A 21,224-nucleotide genomic window follows, 5' to 3' on the forward strand; every position below is an offset into this window, starting at 1 on the left:
AATAATAATAAATAAATAAAATTAAATAATTTTTAAAATAATTTTTTAAAAAGCTCTTTGCATATTAGTGTAATTGATCATTTTTTCTGTCATACATCCTGAAAATATATTTTGCCAATTTCCCATTTATATTTTAACTCCGTTTGTTATATTTTACATTAATACATAAGGAAATAAAGAAAAAAATTAATATATAAGAACAAGTTTGTATGTGGTCAAAATCTTCATTTTTTTCTTTATGATTTTTATAAGTTTAGAATGTTTACAAATAACAAATCCACTCCAAAATGATAAGATCAACTCACTTGAAGAAAATTAGGCTTTTGTGACCCAGTCACAGTGGTGCGAGTGGTAGGGCAGCACTATGGGATCCCAGAGCAACATGGCAGGCTCCTGGGTCCACCTAAACACAGTGAGCATGCTTGTAGGGACATCCATGATTCTGGCCAGCCGGAAGCCTGGGGAAGGATTGCAGCATGGTGAGATTCTGTTAGGAGTGTCTCTCTATACATATCTTATAAAATAAATAAATTCTTTTATAAACCATGCTTTCTTACCATACTTTTACCATTTTATTTACTTGTTTAACTCTTTTATGTATCTGGAATTAATTTTGTATAATTAGTGAAGTGTAATTCAGCTTGTTTTATTTCCAAATGGCTAAGAAAATATCCCCAAATTACTGAAGAATTCATTTTTCCCCAGTGATATAAACTGACATTTTATCACATACTTGGTTCTCGCATGTATTGGGGTATGTTTCTTTGATGCCTGCTAACTGAACTTATTTAGCCGAATACCATTTCTAAATTCACATGGGCAGTTTGCCAGAGGGTATTGCTTATGGAACTTTCCATTTCTTCTCACAGTCCCCCCAGCCTGTTACTCCTTTGCTGAGTTCTCTGCGCAGGTACAGTGGCCTCTCTCACCAGGCCAGCATCATCTGTGCATAGCCTTTGCACAGGCTCCCTTTTACCAGGGAACTCCATCACCCCATGTGGCCACCCATCAGCCCAGGCTCAGGATCAGGGTGCAGGAGGCAGAACCCAACACGGGAGAAGGGTGATGTGATGGCGGTGCCTGTCTGCTGGGGTTGAACCTCCAGCTCCCTGCTAAGCCCCCTGCATCCCAGACATAGCTGAGAATGCCAAAGAAATTTCTCAGGCTACAAAAGCAGCGATCACACTCTCCCCTCCTTTTGTGGCGCCCTCTTGTTATCTATCTCTTATGCACATCAACTCTGACAAACCCAGAAATGTCTTAAATCCACAGGGAATACTCTTCAAACTCAAGCTGGAATTTCTCCTCCGCTGTTAGCACACCCACTGCAGATGCAAGTGAGCATTTCCAGACAACTTGACAGAACTATAATATATCTGGACACCACTGAATTCTTCCTATCAGTACCTAAAGTTTTCCTGATGTATATTTGGCATCTAGCCACGGTGGTGCGCACTGCTATGGTACTGTGTTCCACAGACTGGACCCACGTAGGAGGCCTGCGTTCAACTCCTGGTCCAACCTAAAATCTTAGCACAGTGCTGTGCATCTGTCATCCCATCAACTTGGAAAAGCTGAGGGAGAGGAATCAGCATAGAAAGACACTGTCTTAAAAATAGATAAATGCAGGGACCAGCAGGTGGCATGGTGGTTAAGGTGCTGGACACTCCCACATGGCTGGCCATGGTTCAAGTCCTGGACCTGGTAGCTTGCTTTCTCACTTTCCCTCTCTCTCTCTATGTCTCTCTCTCTCTGATCAAATTAAAATAAATGAATGAATAAATAAAATAAATAAAGTTAAATAATTCTTAAAAAATAGATAAATGCACAAGTAAGTAAGTCAATATATTTGGCATCATAATTATTGGCAGTGTTCAAAATGGATGCTTTGGGGCTGACCCCAGAGGGCAGTGGTTAAGTGTTAAACAGAGGAAGCAGGATCCCTCATGGCCAATTAGGTTTCCAATCCCAGCCCCAGCAGAAATACTTCAAGCAGGCGTACACATGCCCAAGGTCCTGAGAAGATGGAGAACTGGAGGAAAAAGGAATGCAGTGTGACCAGGCCGTATTGAGTGTTCTCTCTCTCTCTCTCTCTCTCTCTCTCTCTCTCATGCATGCACACATCCCCTCTGGCATGAAGATAATAAAAAGGAGGGACCAGCAGATGGCATAATGGTTATGTCGCTGGACTCTCACTTAGTCAGCTGCAGTTTGAGTCCTGGACCCAGTGGCTTAAAACTCATGTTGGGTGCATGTACGTATATGCCCAAAATCCCAAGAGAAGGGATTGTGGAGTGGCCATCCACCCTGAGGGGTGATTTCTGTCTCTCTGTCTCTTTGTTAAGCAGATGTATCCTATTGCAAAAAAAAAAAAAACAACAACTCTCTCTTTAAAAAGATAATAAAAACTACAAAAAGTGTTTTTTATTTGTTTGCAGATTGTGCCACGCATATAGGCAGCCAAAGGAACTTCGATCAGCACAATGGGAGAAATGAACCACGAGGGTTTCCATGGAATCCACATCCAGATTGGAACCATGAAGATCAAATGGAAAAAGTTCTAGTTTAAGAACTATGGAGACGGAACCAGCAGATGGCGTAGTGATTATGTCGCTGGATTCCCATATGGTCAACCACTGTTGGAGCCCTGGGCCCGGCAACTTAAAAATCATGCTAGATGTGTGTGCACGCATACCCAAGGTCCCAGGAGAAGAATGGAGGAGAAGGGATTGGGCATAGCCATGCCCCTGGGGGAGGTGATTTCTCACTTTCCCTTTCATTGTCTCTATCTCTCACTCTCTCTGGCAAGTGCACACCCTAAGGGGAAAAAAAACTCTAAAAAATATAAAGAATTGTGGGGACCAGCAGCTGGCGTAATGGCTATGTCTCTGGACTCCCATGTAGTCAACCATGGTTCGAGTCCCAGACCAGGTGACTTAAACTCACGCTGGGCGCATGTGCGTGTGTGCCCAAGACCCCGAGAGGTGAACGGAGGAGAAGGGATTGCGGCATGGCCATCCCCCTGGGGGGTGATTTCTCACTTTCTGTCTCTCTCTGTCTTTCTGGTGAGCACATACGCCCTATAGCAAAAACCTCTCCAAAAAAAAAAAAATGGAACAGAGAAATTTATCTACTAAAAATATATTTAAATTAGTAATAAATTATTAAATGAAATTAATACATTAGTAATACATGCTGTGACTATATTTAAATATTTTTAACCTTTCATAGCTAGAATGTAATGTAGCGAGAACCACAGTCCATAGCTCCTGAACTCTGCCCAGCATTGTTTTCTGGAACTGCATCGCCTCCCAATTACAATCATCTAGCAGTAAGAATAATAACTAGGATTATTTCATAAGAGATTGCTGTGTTGGAGTCTGGTCAGTTAATGAGCACGCTCTCTGGTAAATTGGAAGTAATGATAGGAAGCTGTATCAGGAAAATGTTTAATGCAGCATTTCCTCACGGATTCCACAGAACACCAGCCCATGAAATGCTTTGGGGGACGCCCACGTTATGAGCACACGTGTCTCTGCATGTACACACACACAGTACTTCCAGACCTGAGTAGCATTATTTAACCCACTCTACCCAAACTCAACTGGCCATAACAAAAAAAAATCTTGCCTTACTCTTAGGAGCCCAGGAATCACTGTTTCACAAACTCTGCTTTCAATCAGCCTTTGAGACAACACTTACTGGCTTTATCTCGTAAATCTGAAGAAAGGAAAAAGAGTTATACCAGCTTGAAGATAGAAAACAATTTGCAGCACATGTATTGTATGTAGTCGTTTTCATCCTTTCTTTCTTTTCTCTTTCTTTTTTCTTTCTTTCTTTCTCCTGGATGGGTCTCACTGTGCCCTCATCTCAGCGTCCCCAAGCAGCTGAGCTCCTCATTCTCAACTATGTGATTATCCTTGTTGAGTGAAATCTATAATTTCATTCTGACAGTAGCCCTTTCAGACCTGGAAATTCTCTAAATGATTCCATGCCATCCAGGGAAGAGTACACAGGAGAGACTTTGGAATTCCACATATGGCCCTGCTCAGTTAGGATTCACCTTGCTGCTGAATCCTCTCTTCTGGGAGTACTCAAACTGAAGCCTTTCACAACCTGGTGTAACATGAACCACATTTTCAATTTGATTTTATTTAATGTCTACCTAAATTGAAAGATATCACCTTGATGCTGCTAGTAACAGGGAACATATAAAAGAGATAATTCATGCAAAGAACATCCATGGCTAATACAATTTAATCTAGGACGTAAAGATAAATCTACTTGCCACTACTATTTTTTGTCTGACACGCTAAGGGATGATGATTTGATTTGCAAAGATCTGATGAGTTGATTGAAAATATTGGCCCCTGGGTAATTGGCATGGAGAGGAGCAGTGAAACGTAAACAGATCTTTCAAGATTGCTAATGTGCACAGCCCACATTGACAGGCACGTCGGGAATACACGGTGTGCTGTTGCCTCCTTCCCAGAGCCTTTCGGCACCACCCTCTGCCACCAGCAGAAATTACCCTTGCCTCCCTATAACAACTGAGTTGTTTGTTCACAGCCCCTCCTTGTATGCCCTATGTCAGTGGTTTCCAACATTTTTGGTACCAAAGACCAGTTTCGTAGAAGACAATTTTCCACAAACTGGGAGGAGGGGAGGAAGGAGTGTGTTCTGACTCCCTCAATTGCAGCTGTACAATTGAAGTATATCAACTCACTTGTCACTATAAAGCCTGTCACCAGATGCAGCTTAATTGCCACTTGCCACTCACTAATAGGGTTTTGATATGAGTCTGCAAACAATTGATTTATTATGGTCCCTGTGCAGTCAAACCTCTCTGTTAATGTTAATCAGTATTTGCAGCTGCTCCCCAGTGCTAGCGTAACTGCCTCAGCTCCACCTCAAATTCTCATAAACAACCTAGATCCCTCATATGCCTCCACTGATCTGCCAGGAGGTGGAGCTCAGGCAGTAATGTGAGTGACAGGGAGTGGCTATAAATACAGAGAAGCTTCACTCAGTCACCTGCTGCTTACCTCCTACTGTGTGGCCAAGTTCCTAACAGGCCACAGACCAGGACCAGCTTATGGCCTGGGAATTGGGGATCCCTACCCTAAGCCTTTGGTTTTCTCTTCGTTGTGTTGTTTGTAGGCAAATGACATTTTTTGACTGAACCTATGGTCACAGTAGTGATCAGAATTGTAATCATGTGCCACTTGGTGGAAATAATGCCTAAGGAGCTAAAAGATTTCTTGTGTTTGTTTGGGTTTTGGTTGTTTCTTGTTTTTGTTTTATTTTGTTTGGTTTTAAAATATCTCCATGTATTAGTCAGGGTTCTCCAAAGAAGCCAAACAAACAGGAAGTATATACATGAAGAGATTTACTATGAGGTGTTGGCTAACATGAGGATGAAGGCTAAAGTCCTGTGATTTGGAGTCTGCAAGCTATAGACACAGAAATGCTGGTGGTATAGCTGGAAGGCCTGGGAGCCAGACAACTGAGGACAGGAGAGCAGTGTCATAGCTCAAACACTCAGGGAGAGTTCATTCAGCCTTTCTCTGCCTTTGTGTTCTATCTGAGCCCCCCTGGACTGGTGATGCACTACCCTAATGCACCCCAAAAATCCCAAGAGGAGAAGGGATTATGGTATAGTCATCCCTCTTGGGGATTAATTTCCCACTTTCCTTACCTCTTTATCCTATTTGTCTGTCTCCTATGAGTACACGCACCCTAGAGCAAAATTAATTAATTAATAAAGTAACAATCTTTCTCACACTTTTAGAAAGTTTAACTATTTTTTTATGAGCGAGAGACAGAAAGACAGGCACCACCAACAAAGTCTTCACACCCCAGTGTACCCCCAGTCTCAGCCGGCTCAGATCATAAGTGAGCACACTCATGCCTGGCATACTCAGGGAGCCATGAGTGCACTTTCTCCTGTGGGCCCAGTTGGGTTACCACCTGGCACTTCTTTATGTTGTAACCTCCGGTAGATTTCCTCAACTTTGTCTTCTAGCCCTTCTGCTATATAGTTTTCCCTTACTCTGTGATTTACTTTCCACAGTTTCAGTTACATGTAGTCAACTGTAGTTCAAAAACAGAAGTGTGTCTACACTACTTAAGATATTTTGAGAGAAATAGAAAGACCATATTTACCTAACTTTTATTATACTACATAGTCATAACTTTCTATTTTACTTTTGTTGTTAATCTCTCACTATGCCTAACTCAAAACTTAAGTTAAACTTTAGCATAGGTATGTACATATAGGAAAAAATAGCAATACAGTTTCAGGCATCCCCTGAGGGTGCTGACATGGATCCTTCATGGATAAGGGCAGGCTATTATATATATTTTTTAATAATTATTTATTTTTTTAATTTGACCAGAGAGACACAGAGGGTGAGAGTGAAAGAGAGAGGAAGTGAGAAAGCAAGCCACCAGATTCAGGACTCGAACCCTGGTCGGCCATGTGGGAGTGTCCAGTGCCTTAACCACCACACCACCTGCTGGTCCCCCAGGCTATTATATTTTTACTTTAGCTACCATAGAGCTAATTTTCATGGTTTAATTTACAAATTAACAATTCACTCAGCATCGCCTGTTATTGACACTACCTTTGGATAGGGTCTTTCTTTTTTCTTTCCCATATGCTTCAACGTTTCCCACAAATACCATATTTTCCGTCCATAATCAGAAAGAAAGAACAATTCTAAAATATTTTAAATTTTTAGGGAAAAAAAATGTGAAGACCCAGGTCTTTTAAGTAGAAGTCACTGCAGACTGTCGGTTATCGACATTGCAGACTAACTGCAGCAGGAACGTGACTAAACGCCGAACAATAATTTATCAGAAGACAGCAGTGTGTGAGGGTCAAGCATGGAAGAGACAGTGAAAGCCTCCCAGACATCTGATGGCTGGCTCTTTCTCCTGGAAATGGAGGTTGTAGGGCACAAAACAGGTAATACTCAGCTGGTACCTGCTAGCCCTGGTTCTCTTATGTTCCCGCCTTAATGATCTGACTAAAGAGACGAGTTTTGTAGCCAAGCTACATCAGGAAATGAAAGGTTAAGAGCTCTTTGCAGGTACTGGTGAAGGATGCTTTTATAAACCATCTAATTAAGACTGTTAATCTAGCATCGTGTGAAACTGGTCAAAATGTTCTTTTTATGAAACATTACAGACAAGATCCCCTAGTGATCATTTGCCTGCCTGGTCAATTCACATAGGAGAAAAGTGAAATAAGACAACTAGCCTGAAGTCAAAGAACTAATTTATAGCACACCTGGGATTCAAACCAGTTATTCTGCAAGAGCCCAAATCCCACCCAATAATCCAAGCCTGAATGTCCTCCTGAAGTCATCTCCACTTTCTCCAAACCCTCAGTCTAGCTGATCACCAGATGCACTCCCTCCACCTAGGATTGAATATGCCCACTTCCCTCGTCTCCACTGCCTGCTGGACAGCTCTCATCAATCGCCCTCCCCACGGCCCACTTTATAAACAGCAAGAGATAGTTCCAAAGCCGAAGTGGACATCATATAACGTGAGTGTTCGAAACGCTCCAATAGCTTCCCATGGCACTTAGAATCAACTCCCCCCTCCTATTCCGGGGTGTGCATATACTCTCTGGCCAAAAGGTATCTTGAGTTCTCGCACTCTCATTCAAAGGCCCACTTTCTTCCCACAGTTCTTAGTGGAGTCTGGAAGTTATGATGGGAATGGCGAGAAAACACTTCAACACTGTTGAACAGTGATGGTGGGAAGGGTTAGACTGAGCCACCAGACAATGCAAGAAAGCAAAGAGCCAGCTTTGTAGTTACATGGTTAAGCGCTGTGTAGTAGGAACTGGATCCCACGTGGAATTTCGAGGAATTTCAAGTCCTGACCTCAGCAGCTTGAAAAACATACCTGATACATGTACCCCTGTGCCCACGATCCTGAAGGGATGGAGAAACAAAGGAGAAAAGATTGCTACATGACCAGGCCCCATTGAGGCTCCATTGTTTCTTAGTGTGCACACACACTCTCCAACATTTAAAGAACAAAAGACAAAGGAAAATAAAATTTACCCATATCCATCAAGCCAAGATACTATGAGACATAACCATATCATCAGCTGTGAGAAATTCTAGTGGAAAGACATCTGCTTAGCTTTATTTATTTTTTCATTTCTCCAATATTTTGATCATAAAGTATCTCAATATTTGGAAAGAAATACCTAGTAACACCTCATTGGAATATCAATTCAGGAGGCCAAAAGGCGTTGTAGTAGTTAAGGTGCTGGATTCCCACATGGTCGACTGTGGTTTGAGTCTCGGACCTGGCAGCTTGAAACTCATGCCAGGCACATGTGCACGCGTGCTTAAAATCACAGAAGAATGGAGGAGAAGGGATTGTGGTGTGGCCATCCCCCCGGGGGTGATTTCTTACCTCCTACTCGCTCTTTCTCCAGCAAACTTGCAAGCCCTATGGCAAAAATCTTTCAAAAATACATATATATGTATATGTGGGGGGGGGTATGTACATATCAATTCAGACAAGTGCAGATCTAGAAATACCTAGTGCAGAGTCCTGTGCACATATTCAGGTGTACAACAAACATGATTTATTTTTCCAAGATCCAACTCAACTTGCCTCTTGAGTCCATTCTGCTGAGATGGTGCAAAAACATCTCAGTGAATGACGCTCTCCACTGCCCTCCCTGCAGTTGTCTTCTAGGCTTATAGAGCACCCAGGCAGCCCCATGAAGCCACTCCTAGGTGTCTGTGAGATCTGCCATGAGCTGATTGGTCCCTAGGGTGTCTGTCATTCTCAGCTGGCCCTTGTCATCAGCACATGAGGCATCGAGGACTTGTTCTTATCTGTCCACAGAGCTACATTCGAGCTCTGCAGCTTTGCCACCCCGACTCTCAGTACTGGGACTCTTCTGCAGCCACTGGGGTCTATTACAGAGTACCCTGAGTGTGTGGATTGCTCTGGCTGCCACCTGAGGCTCCTTCCCTTTCAGCTGTGCCATCCTCAGGTACCTGGGCCATAGTGTCTTTATCTGGGGAGGGGAGTGTGGGCAGCAGCCAAGTCCTTGAGCAGATAAGCCAGCCAGGTGCCCTTGTGAAACCACAATCTAATTAGCCCATGGCTTCTCCCAAGTCTGTTACCAGAGCTATGAATCCTGTCTGTCCTCCTAAGCTCTGAAACGCAAAAGCCAGAACAAAGTTCATTCATTGTTCTTTTTTCAATAGACTCATCTTTCCTCTGAGCCAGTGAGTGCAGGACAGCCTGGCTGAGAAATGGTGGGAAGGGTCAAGGGGTTGGGGGATGGAGAGAAAGTGGGTGGGAAACATTGGTTACTATGTTAAAAAAAAAAAAAATCCACCAAAATAAGAAAAATGCTTTCGTGCTTATGTAGCACATTTCGCTTTAAGTGATGTGTGGTTTGGGACCAACGAAAGTAAAGGGAGCTGTGGGTAGAGGGGAGAGTGGACAGAAGTGAAACCCTCAGCATTGGCACACCAAGCATCTCCTCTGAGCTTCCCACCAGGACTTCCCCAGAGCCACATAACAAAAAGGTGCTACAGCAGGGCTAAGACCTTCCAAGCCCTCATAGTCCTTCCTGAGAGGGTTCTCCTGCTCCCAATGCCTGAACGCTAAGAAGAAAGCCAGGAATGGGAAGCCACTCGTGGCTGGGGTTATAGGAGGGGAGGAAACGTTCCGGTCAGATTCCCACACAGTCTAGGCCTTTTCTTTTTGCATAACTTTCCCCTTCTTTTAATGTGACTCTCATGAATAATTCGCTTCCCCCCTTATTCAGCATGAGGCATTCTAGTCTCCAAGGAGAGAGGTGAGTGGCAGAGATTTATTTGCTGTGGCTCACACTTGGGGGGAGAAGGAGAGAGGCCGTGCCAACGCCAATGTCATTGTTCCCACTGTCATTGGGATTGACATTGGCTACAGCATCTTGGGCTCTGGAAGGAAGGAAGTGCTGACAACTGTCATTATTTCTACTCTCTCCAGGGGATGTAGAACATTACATGCACCTTGCTGATGGCCTGCAGTGACAGGAGATATATTAGTGTGCATAATCTTGCTCAGTGGAAGGAATGGGTTGGGTGACCCAGTCTGTCTAATTTCCACTGGCATAAATAGATGGGTGGTATTACGACTTTCACAGAAGAGTAGACTTACAGAGCTACTGAGGGTCTAACTTACTGTTGAAACCAGCAGAAGGCCAGAGAAAATGCTTCACCCGGCACATGTGTGTATCTGTGTGTCTCTAGCTGTTATGGTTGAATGTTTGTCCTGTCTACATTCTTATGTTGAAATCTGAACCCCAAGGTGATAATGTTAGGAGGTGGGGCCTTTGGGAGGTGATTAAGTCATGAGGTCAGAGCCCTCATCAGCAGCATTCCTGCCTTAATAAATGAGACCCGGAGCTGCCTCGCCCTTCCTGCCCTGTGAGGACACAGCGAGAAGGCATCATCTATGTACCAGAAATTCGCTCTTCCCTCACCAGACACTGAATCTACCAGTGCCTTCATGGTGGACTTCCAGCCTCCAGAACCATGAGAACTAAATGTCTGCTGTTTATAAATCCTGTGCTGGGGAGTCCTTTTATGGCACCAGCACAGAGCAGGACAGAAGCGAATGCAGGCACTGACAGTTGTTGAACACAACCAGAGCTTTCTCACAGGGGGGCCTCACCCCATTCTCCCCAAGCGGAGCAGAGGCCATTATTACTATCTGTCCTGAAGCTCCTTGAAGTAGTGGAGTGTCTGTAGGACTGGCAGTGGGCTGACGGGTGATCTATGATGAGGAGATCCACCCACAGACTTGCCTGGTGATGGTGACCAGTAGCCCCACCTGTCCTGTCTCAAGACAACTCTTGCAGACTTCTAGTTATAGCAGTTCTGTGAATTGCCATTCTGGTACCCAGTTCTGTATGTACTTTTATTTCTATGGTAAATTCTCAGGAACTCTGTGGGATAAATTCTCAGGGTTTGGTATGAAGGGCAAGTCTATTTATTATTTTGATTTATCTTGCCACATTGTTTTCAAAAAATTAGGAAAAAAACTCACAAGGACTTTATGAGAACTTTCTTTTCCCTTCATGTCTGACAGCAATATATATAATGCTTATATAAGCAATATATATAATAAGTTGCAATGTTTCTCTCTTTTTTTTTAGGGAGAGATTTTTGCTATAGGGCACATGTGTTCACCGGAGAGACAGAGAGAAACATAGAGAAAGAAAGTGAAAAATCACCCCCCCAGGGGGATGGTCATATTGTAATCTCTTCTCCTCCATTCTTCTCTCAGGATTGAGCATACACACATATGAGCCTGGTGCGAGTTTGAAGCCTTTGGGTTCAAGAGTTGAATCATGGTCGACTATGTGGGAGTCCAGCAATGTAACCATTAAGCCACGTGTTGGTCCCTGTTACATTTCTTAATGTTTCTCAACCTGATCAGTATTATTTTAATTTGAATAGTTTCTAAATTATATGTAGAATGAGCATCTATTAATATCTTTTTATAGGATCTTTAGTTATATGCATTTTCATTCTATGAATAGCCTATGTTTATACCTTACATATTTTTCTCTTGTCTGTTTGGCAACTTTATTTTTCTTGTCATTTTAGGACATCATTCTACATTATTATTTTAAAGAATTATTTATTTATTTAATTCCATTTGTTATTATTATTATTATTTTATTTAACCAGAGAGAGAGAAAGCAAGATGCCAGGACTGGGACTCAAACCACTGTTAGCCATGTGGGAGTCCAACACCTCAACTAGCATGTGACCTGCTGGCCCTCGTTCCACATTTCTAATAGTAACCTGTTACTGGGCATTATAATTGCATTTACATTTTCCTCCAGAATGTCAGTTTGACAGCTGGCTTTCATTTGATGTGAGATTTGTAGCCCTTTTAAAATTTTTTGCATTTTCATTATAGGCACTTTGCACCAAAACTGCAGTATTGAACAAGAGGTTTTGCTGTTCTATACCCAGGTTCACCTCCACCCACCCACCCACCATTTTGGCATACTCTTTGCCCTTCTCATTGGTCTGCGGCATGTTTGACCCTGTCCCATCCTTGTCACCGTTCTCCAGCATGTCTGAGGCACAGGACAAATATTAATGTCAGTTCTCTAGTTAATATAATTAGGTGTACAAAGCTGTCACCAGGTTATGTACCAAGTGTCATGAGACCCCAGAGAAGAGGGCTTCTAAGTCCCCTGAGGGGTAGGAGAACCCACCATGCATGTGGGGGAGCCTTCGAGGAACACAGTCCAAGGGAAGCAGTTCACGGTTTTCTGAATGAACAAGTTCTTTATCCCTTCATCCATCCATGGAGCCTTACACTGCTTCCAGGTCTCAGCTATTGTGAATAATACTGCCGTGAACATGGGTGCAGACATCTCCTCAAAATGCAGACTTCGTTTCCTCTGTTGTATATTTATTTATATACACATATATGTGTGTATATACACATATATGTGTGTATAACATATATATGTATACATACAATATATATGTATATGTGTGTATACACACATACACACACAACTCAGCCTTTGCAACAATGTGGATAACCTACAGGACACTGTGCTAAGTAAAACACTCCAGGCAAAGACAAATACCACATGTAGAATCTAAGTACACAGAAATCATAGAAGTAGAGAACTGAATGGTGGCTACCAGGGGCGGGGGTAGGTTGGAGAGGAGATTGGGGAGATGGTGGCTAAAGGTTGCAGAATCTCAGTTAGAAGATGAACTAGTCCTGGAGATCTGCTGCACGCGTGATAACTACAATTAGTTCTCTTATACTGTACACTTGCAGTTTGCTAAAAGGGTAGATCTGCAATGTCCTCAGCCCCCACAGACAATAAGAGTAACTACAAGAAGTGAGGGTTAATTAGCTTGACTGTGGTAATCGGTTCCCTATGAATAGGGATACCAGAATGTCACATCATACATTTTATTCATGAGTAAAAGTTTATATTTAAAAAGAGATGTTTAGAAACCAGCAGAAGGCATAGCAGTTACGTCGCTGAATTCCCAAGTAGTTGACCATGGTTCAAGTCCCAGACCCAGAAACTTGAAACTCACACCAGGCGTGTGTGCGTGCATGTCCAAAGTCCCAAGAGGAGAATGAAGGAGATGAGATTGTGGTGTGGTCAATCCTCCTGGGGGATGATTTCTTGTTTTCTGTCTCTCTGTCTCTCTCTTTCTCTCTGGCGAGTATACATACCCTATAGCAAAAGTCTCTCTTAACAAAATAAAAAAGGAGCCAGCAGGTGGCATGATTATTAAGGGCGCTGGACTCCCACATGGCCAACTGCAGTTCAAGTCCTGGACCTGATGACTTGGCTTGCTTTCTCACTTTACCTCTTTCTCTCTCTCTCTCCCTGGTCAAATTAAAAGCGAACAAATAGATAAATAAAGTTAAATAAAATAATTCTTTTTTAAAAAAAAAGAGAGAGAGATGTTTAATGAACAAATACCAAATCTTCGAACTTTAGGGGGAAATTCGTAAGTGGCACAGCAAGTCTCTGAAGTAAAACTACTCTGGTAAGTTTAGAATGTGTTACGCACATGCTTTTGTTACATTGATGAAACCGTATCTGGGGATGTCAGAAGATTAAACAAAATGGGGGGCATTATCATTAACTGTGTCTACATCAAAAGTAGCCTGAGGCTAGCACCAAAGCATGGTGCTTAAGGGAGCAGGCTTAATCCGGTTTAATCCGGTCCTGGTAGCTCAGAGGGCATGCTAAGTGCATGCGTGTGCGTTCCCAAAATTCTGGTGGGAAGGAAGAATGGAGGAAAAAGGATGACAGCATGACTCCACACGTTACGGGTTCTTTCCTGCCACCACCCTGCCCCAGCACTTATATATGCAGGTCCCCTCTAGCAGTTAAAATGAAAATGAAAAACCGAAATTAGACTAGACAACCACAGAAAAAAACAAATTATGAAAAGGCCTCACAGTGGTGCAGTGGTCACACCACGGACCCACGCGGGGAGGTCTCCAGTCCGTACCAACTGGTCACGCATGTGCCCAGACCTGGGCTGCCTGAAACTCGGTGGGCTGTTATGTCACAACCCTGCTGGGAATACCTGTCTCTCTCCCTCTCTCTGCCTCTCTCTCACGGAACTCACACCACAGACCTACGCGGGGAGGTCTCCAGTTCATACTGCAGGGCCAGTCCGTACCAACTGGTCACGCATGTGCCCAGACCTGGGCTGCCTGAAACTCGGTGAGCTGTTATGTCACAACCCTGCTGGGAATACCTGTCTCTCTCCCTCTCTCTGCCTCTCTCTCACGGAACAAATAAACTTTAAAAGAAAAATGATCAGAGACCTGCTGTGTCTAAAAGTATGTGGTCAGCATTTTTATTTTGGGAGGTAATTTAGAAATGTGGTACAGTTAACGAAGGCAAATATGACTGTGAAAAATGAAGTGAAGAACAGAAGGGCTGGTCTCACACGCGTTGTCACTCAGCTAAAGAACATTTTAGATATTTATCACGGAGGGAGCAGAGGAAATAGAGTGAAGAGTGATTTGATTAAATCACTTTCTCTTCAGCACAGAGCTGAGCCACTTGTTAGCAATAAATCCTAATAGAGAAGATTCATCCAAAACACAATTCTCGTTTGGCTTCCTTCCCTGGCCTTGGTCTCCGGGCAAGCCCGCCACTCAGGAGTGTGCGATGCCAAGGCTGCAAGTCCCAGCTTCCATTACCCCTGACCCCTGTGTGCTCATTCCCAGTCTCTCTGTCTGAAATACAGATTGGAATGGGCTGGATTTTAATGCCAAGTGTCTTTCAAACAGACCTTAGAGAAACCCCAAATTGTGGAGTCGCAGAGTGAATATTCTATTTGATTGCCATTTGAACCGACCCTCTGAGAATCCCATTAAAACCAGGATCTTACCAAGGGAGGGAAGATGACTATAAGAAAAATTTATCTTATTTTGGTTAACACAATTCATATGAGTTAAGTCTGGTTAAAAAGCACATTGAGGGGCCAGCAGGTACCATGGTGGTTAAGGGCACTGGACTCCCACATGGCCGACCATGGTTTGAGCCCTGGACCTGGTGGCTTGCTTGCTCTCTCTCTTCCTCTCTCTCTCCCGCTCTCACTCTTTCTTTCTCTGTTCATCTTTGGTCAAATTAAAAAATAAAGTTAGATAAAATACTTTTTTAAAAAAGAAAAAGTGCATCAAGAGCCAGGCGATGGCATGGTGGTAGGATACGATGCTCTGTGAGGCCAACTCACATGAGCAGGTTCCCAGTTCGTGTCTGGAGACCTCCCTGATATGTGAGAGCAGACAGTGCCCAGGATATGGGGCTGGCTCAAGGTGCTGTGACACTGTCAGAGGTGCTCTCATGCTCATGGAACAAATAAACTTAATTGGAAAAAATATAAAGCACAGAGACAACCCTGACCATGGGTTCAGACCCCCAGCCTAGCCTAGAGCCTGAATTGCCCTGGGCATGCACGCTCATGAAAATGTTCAGTAGGTTTTAAATAAAGACAACTACGGTAAGTGCACATGGCTAGAAGGGCATTGTGGCTGGCATGGCACTAGCTCCAGCCATGTAGGTAGTTCCAGAACTCCTCTCATTCTTTCTCTGCCATCACCTCACATCCCCTCCCTAAGTCTCTCCCCAAAGGCTCTTCTTCCCTTCCAGTGCCCAGGGCCCTGGCTGTCCCCCAGTAAGAACGCTTCTGCCTATAATCCCCAGTCAAGACATAAACAGCCTGACGGGCACTTACGTTCTAGCAGATGTGTGGAAGTTGTAGAAAACTCTGTGCGCAGCTTTGAAAATCAGAAAACACAGTCACTTCACCCTTTGGGTCTTTTGTTCTCATTGCCTTGCATGTATTTCAAAATGGCACCCAGTTATGACCAGTCTCTAGGAAATGAAAAACCCAATTCTGACTCACGCTGCTGGTGTCATGATAGAAATCTAACGGTACTACAAGTTCTGATTAGATCACTCAGAAAAGTCAAAAGCATTTTTTTCCCTAAGACTGAAACTTGACTTATCTTTTAAGGTAAATAAAATGGGGTTTATTTAGGAAAAACATTTCTTTTCTACTCTTCATGTTTTCATGGTGGAGAGGACAGTTTCACTTCACTTCCTATCTCAGTCTCTTTGGGCTGCCGTAAGGAAGTGCCAGAAACTGGGAGGCTCATAAGCCACTCGTACTTCTCAATTTCTGGAGGCTGGAAGTCTAACAGACATTGGAAGATGTGGTGCCTGTGAGGGTGCATTTCCTGGCTTGTGTCTGCTCACTGCGCCCTCACCCTCACATGGTGGAAAGGCTGAGGCCGTATTCCAGGGCTTCTTTTATTAAGGCACTAATCCTATCCATGTATGGTCCACCCTCAAGACCTACCTGCCTCCCAAAGGCCCCACGTCCTGATGGTGTGGCCTCAGAGGTTAGGATTTCACCATGAATTTCGGAGGGACACAATATTCAACCAAAGCATTCCTAAAGACTGAGAAGTAGAGGAGGAGTCACCTCTCCACTTCTCCCTCACATTTATTAACAGAGAAAGCGTAACTTACTTGGTGGGTCAACTTGGCAAAAGGAACTCAGCTCACGTGGTTAAACCCCTCATTAGTCTCCAAGGGTTCCCCTGCATGTGTGGTCTTCTCCACAAAGGTTCTCATCCTTCTGAAGGCAGCCAGGATAAAAGCTGGGTCAGGTCTTACTTTATTCAGTTTAAAGATGGCAGTGAGTCAAAACCCCATAACCCCCTACTTGCTTCTTATTATCTGTGAGATAAAAGGCAGTCTCCCTGAGCCACTGACCAGGCTCCCTATGCTTCTCAAGATCCTATTCTCCCACGATTGCTAAGACATAGAACCAACCCAAATGTCCACAAACTGATGAATGGATTGAAAAATTGTGGCACATATACTCTACAGAATTCTATTCAGCCATAAAAAACAACAAGGCCCTGGAATTTGATAGAAAGTGGTTGAATATGGAAGATTTGTTGCTGAGTGAAGCAAATCAGGCTATGAAAGAGAGACATTGTATGTCTCCACTTATCATATACTGACTGTCCACACTCTATGGTAGAGACCGAAAGACTGGAGATCATAAAAGTATTAACAATTGTAATGGACCCTAGAAACAAAGTGGAAAGAAAGTGTGGGAGGGGAAGAGTGTAGGAAATTTGGGAGAAAATGGAGAGGTAAGACACTTGTGGGACACAGATAAGGTTTATTATCTGTTGATGAAGATGTGTATGGTGGTTTCAATCGGGCTGGACTGAGGTGTATATCATGCTGGGTAAAGACTCTTCACAGTCTAAATGATGTACAGCAATTTAGTGTAGGAATAATAATTTAAAAAATAAAACATTTAAAAATAAATAGATAAATATAAAAACTATATTTAAAAAGAGAGAGAGAGAGAGAGATTCTCTTCTCCCGGGCTTGGTCTCCAACCCTTGTCATCTTTATCACACAATCTGTGGTTAAGATAGGGCATTTGGTTCAACCACGTTGGTACAGTACATAGTGCACTGGACTGAAGTGCTGGGGCCATGCGGCCAACTGTAGGTTTGGATCCCTAGTCCAGCCTGGTGCACTGAAAGGTTCTTGACATGCACACTCCTGCCCAAGGTTCTGATGAACTGAGGGCTGGAGGAAGAGGATCGTGGCATAACCAGACTCTGTGAAGGGCATTTTCTCTCCATTCCTTTCTCTCTCATATACTCGTGCTCTTTATCATAAATAAACTTAAAAAAGAAAGAGTGAGCATTAGTCATTGTGGACTGCTATAACAAAGCACCATGAACAAGGTGACATAAACGAGAGAATTTTTTTTTTTATGATTCAAGAGGATGAAAGTCTGAGATCAAGGGGTTGCCAGGGTTGGTTTCCCCGAGGCCTCTCTCCTTGGCTTGTACATGGCATTTTCTCGCTGCAGCCCTCACCTGGCCTTTCCTCTTCGTGTATCCATCTCTATGTCAAAATTCCCCCTTTTTCTATCAGTCTTATTGGATTAGGGTCCCCCATACTCCAGCAAGACCTTGCTTTAATTTAACTAATTACATCTGCAATGACCCTATTTCCATACTGGAATTAGGACTTCACCACATGAATTTGGGAAGACACGATTCCTCCTGTAACAGATAGATTGTCTGATATAGTTACTCGAATGCCCTGTCCATCCAGGTCTGCGGTCATGTAATCCCTAGGGCTGGCCCTGCACACACAGTGATTCTGGCTATTCTATTCTCCCTGTCCATTTCCCTGGGTGGGCACATCCAGTTGCCAGAAAGCGGGGCAGTGATACTTTAGGGCACTGTATGACATCCAGGATAGCTGGAGAGCTGGTATCAACAGCTGAAATTCAGCTACTGATCTGGATCCACTCTCCACACAAGGTTCTGTGGAAGGAGGACGGACCTGTTCCATTCTAGCCACCTTCATCAGATTCCAAAAATAGGGAACATCTCAAGATGAATGCATGCCCAGGAGGAATTCAGTGTGGTCAACTATTATTTTTTAAATCATGTATTTTTTGCCTTGCAGCAAATTAGCTCTTGAGCCTAACCCTACTTTTCTATAGAAATTACATTCAACATCTCCACAGGTTGGTTTGGAGAAAAATGAATCTCATACGAGTCTCCTATCTACTGAACTTGACCATCTGTGGTCAACGAGCCACATAAATCTTAGAACTCAACTGCATAATCCCTCTATTTTGCATATAAGGAAAACAAACAAGACCCAGGAGAGACAAAAGAACTTCCAGGGCATGCAACTAGTTAGAGGCAGAACTTGAGTCTGTGCTTTCTCAGCCTCTGAGACATCCTCCTCCCATGCCTCCTCCCTTGCTTTCGCGAATGCTGCTTTTTCATGGTGTGTGGCTGCTGCTTCCTGTCACATACAAATCAGTGTCCTCCAAAGACCTGCCACTGCGCGTTCTCCTTGTGCCTCTTCTTTGGAATGGCATTCTCTCCTGTTCTCTCTCCCAATAACACTCACACTCGCACTCCCACGCAGCGATCCTGACATCAGTTCGCTTGTCAAATCCTTAGAGTTACACAGCGGCAGACACATTTTGCGTCCAACCAATATCTGCTTAACAAAGTTACCACTCTGGATTCTGCACTTAGCAGAATAGGAAGGCATAAGTGTCCCTGCTTTACCAAAACAGTAAATCAAACCCTGACCTCTTCCCATTACCGTATTCCCTACATTTTCAGCCTGTACAGCCTAGGCTTTCCTCCTGGCTGGGTCCATTCATAGCTCTGTCTCCTAGACCTGCCCTCCACTTCCCCATATTTCCGCTTCTTCCTGTACCACCAGCTTGAGAATGCTTTTGTGGGAGTTTTGTGAATCAGAATAGTCAAATACCATCATTTCATGAGAATCAGCCTAATACCATCAAGGACCAATTTAAATACCCTTTTTTCTGGAAAGTTCCTCTTGATCCTGCCTTACCCCCAAAGCTGGATGTGAGCCCTTCCTCTGCTTGAACCTCATGTACCTGGCTTTTCTTTTGAGCTGACTTTAATAAACTTTGCACTGGGGGGCCAGCAGGAGGCATGGTGGCTAAGGGCGCTGGACTCCCACATGTCTGACCACAGTTCAAGTTCCAGACCTGGTGGCTTGTTTTCTCACTTTCTCTCTCCCTCCCCCTCTCCCTCTCTGGTTAAAATAATATGAAATAAATGAATAAGTAAATAAAGTTAAATAAAAAAATTCTTTAAAAAAATAAACTTCACATCAGGACCAGCAGATGGTATAATGGTTACATTGCTGGACTCCTACATAGTCAACCATGGTTTGCATTTCATACCTGATGACTTAAAACTCACAACGGACACTTATGTGTGTGTGCCCAAAATCCTTCATACCTGATGACTTAAAACTCACACCGGACACTTATGTGTGTGTGCCCAAAATCCTGAGAGGAGAATGGAGAAGAGATTGCAGCATGGCCATCCCCCAGGGGGTGATTTCTTGCTTTCTGTCTCTTTGTCTGTCTCTCTGATGAGTGCACACATCCTAGAGCAAAGGTCTCTCCAAAAAATAATAAAAATAAACTTTACACGGGGCTGGTGGGTAGTGTGATGTTTAAAGATGCTAGACTCCCACATGGCCAACTGTGGTTTGAGTTCCAAACCTGGGACTCACTTTCCCCCCCTCTCTCTCTGTTTCTGATCAAACTGGAAAATAATAATAATAGTTAAATAAAGTTAAGTATATATAAGTAAATAAATAAAATTAACTTTGCCTTACTGTAGTCTCTCTGTTTACATTATTCCTTCCCTAAATTCCACTGTCCCCTAAGAAGGGACTATGGCTTACTGGTCATTTACGTTGCATGGAGATTGTGTTTAAAAATCATTGCTGAATGCACTGTATTTCACTGGGAAGCAAGCTTGCAGATGCCAAGGGTGCTTCCGGCTGGGCTGTTCCTGGGAAATACCGCAACATCAGACTCATGCTTGCTCATATGCCACGCTTCATTTTTTATCACATTATTTCAATTTCCAATCTGAAATGTGTAATGGAAAACAGGATTACTTCTCTACAAGTTGTAAAATAACTGATTTCTTTTCCAATTAATCTAGTTGGAGCTAACGCCAATGAAAAGTTGACATATTCGTTTAGAATGAAGCTATCTCCTTGTTATTTGGAATTTTCTCCTGAGACAGCTTTAAAATAAACAGTTCAGATTTTTACATTTGCCAGGATAAATTGTAGTTCCTGGATAAGCATGTGCCGGCATGAATTGAAGTGAGCTTTAGATCTTCCAGCTAAAATCTTTTTAAAACTGCATGAGCCACTCAGGAGGAAATTGCTGTGTTACAAGATGTAATAATGAGGTAACCTGTAAGACCAACTTTTCTCCCCAGCATATACACTTGGTTGCCCACAACTTTATAAACTCAGGTTGGGATCTTTTCATACTTTAGAATTATTTTTTATTTAAATTTATTTATTTACATTCATTCACTGTGCATCATTACAGCATACAAAATGAGATTTCCCATCCAGAGTACACTGTATAGTGGCTCAATCAAGCACATCGACATACGTGTTATTGTCAACAGATAATTTTCCATGTCTCGTTTCCTGTATATTTTGCTTTTTTTCCTGTCCTTGATTCCCTATCTCTCACCCTCTGCCATCTCCCACTCTCCTCCCACACTGTCTCTGGTAT

Source organism: Tupaia chinensis, unplaced genomic scaffold, assembly GCF_000334495.1.
Source record: "Tupaia chinensis unplaced genomic scaffold, TupChi_1.0 Scaffold000061_1, whole genome shotgun sequence".
Taxonomy (NCBI): Eukaryota; Metazoa; Chordata; class Mammalia; order Scandentia; family Tupaiidae; genus Tupaia; species Tupaia belangeri.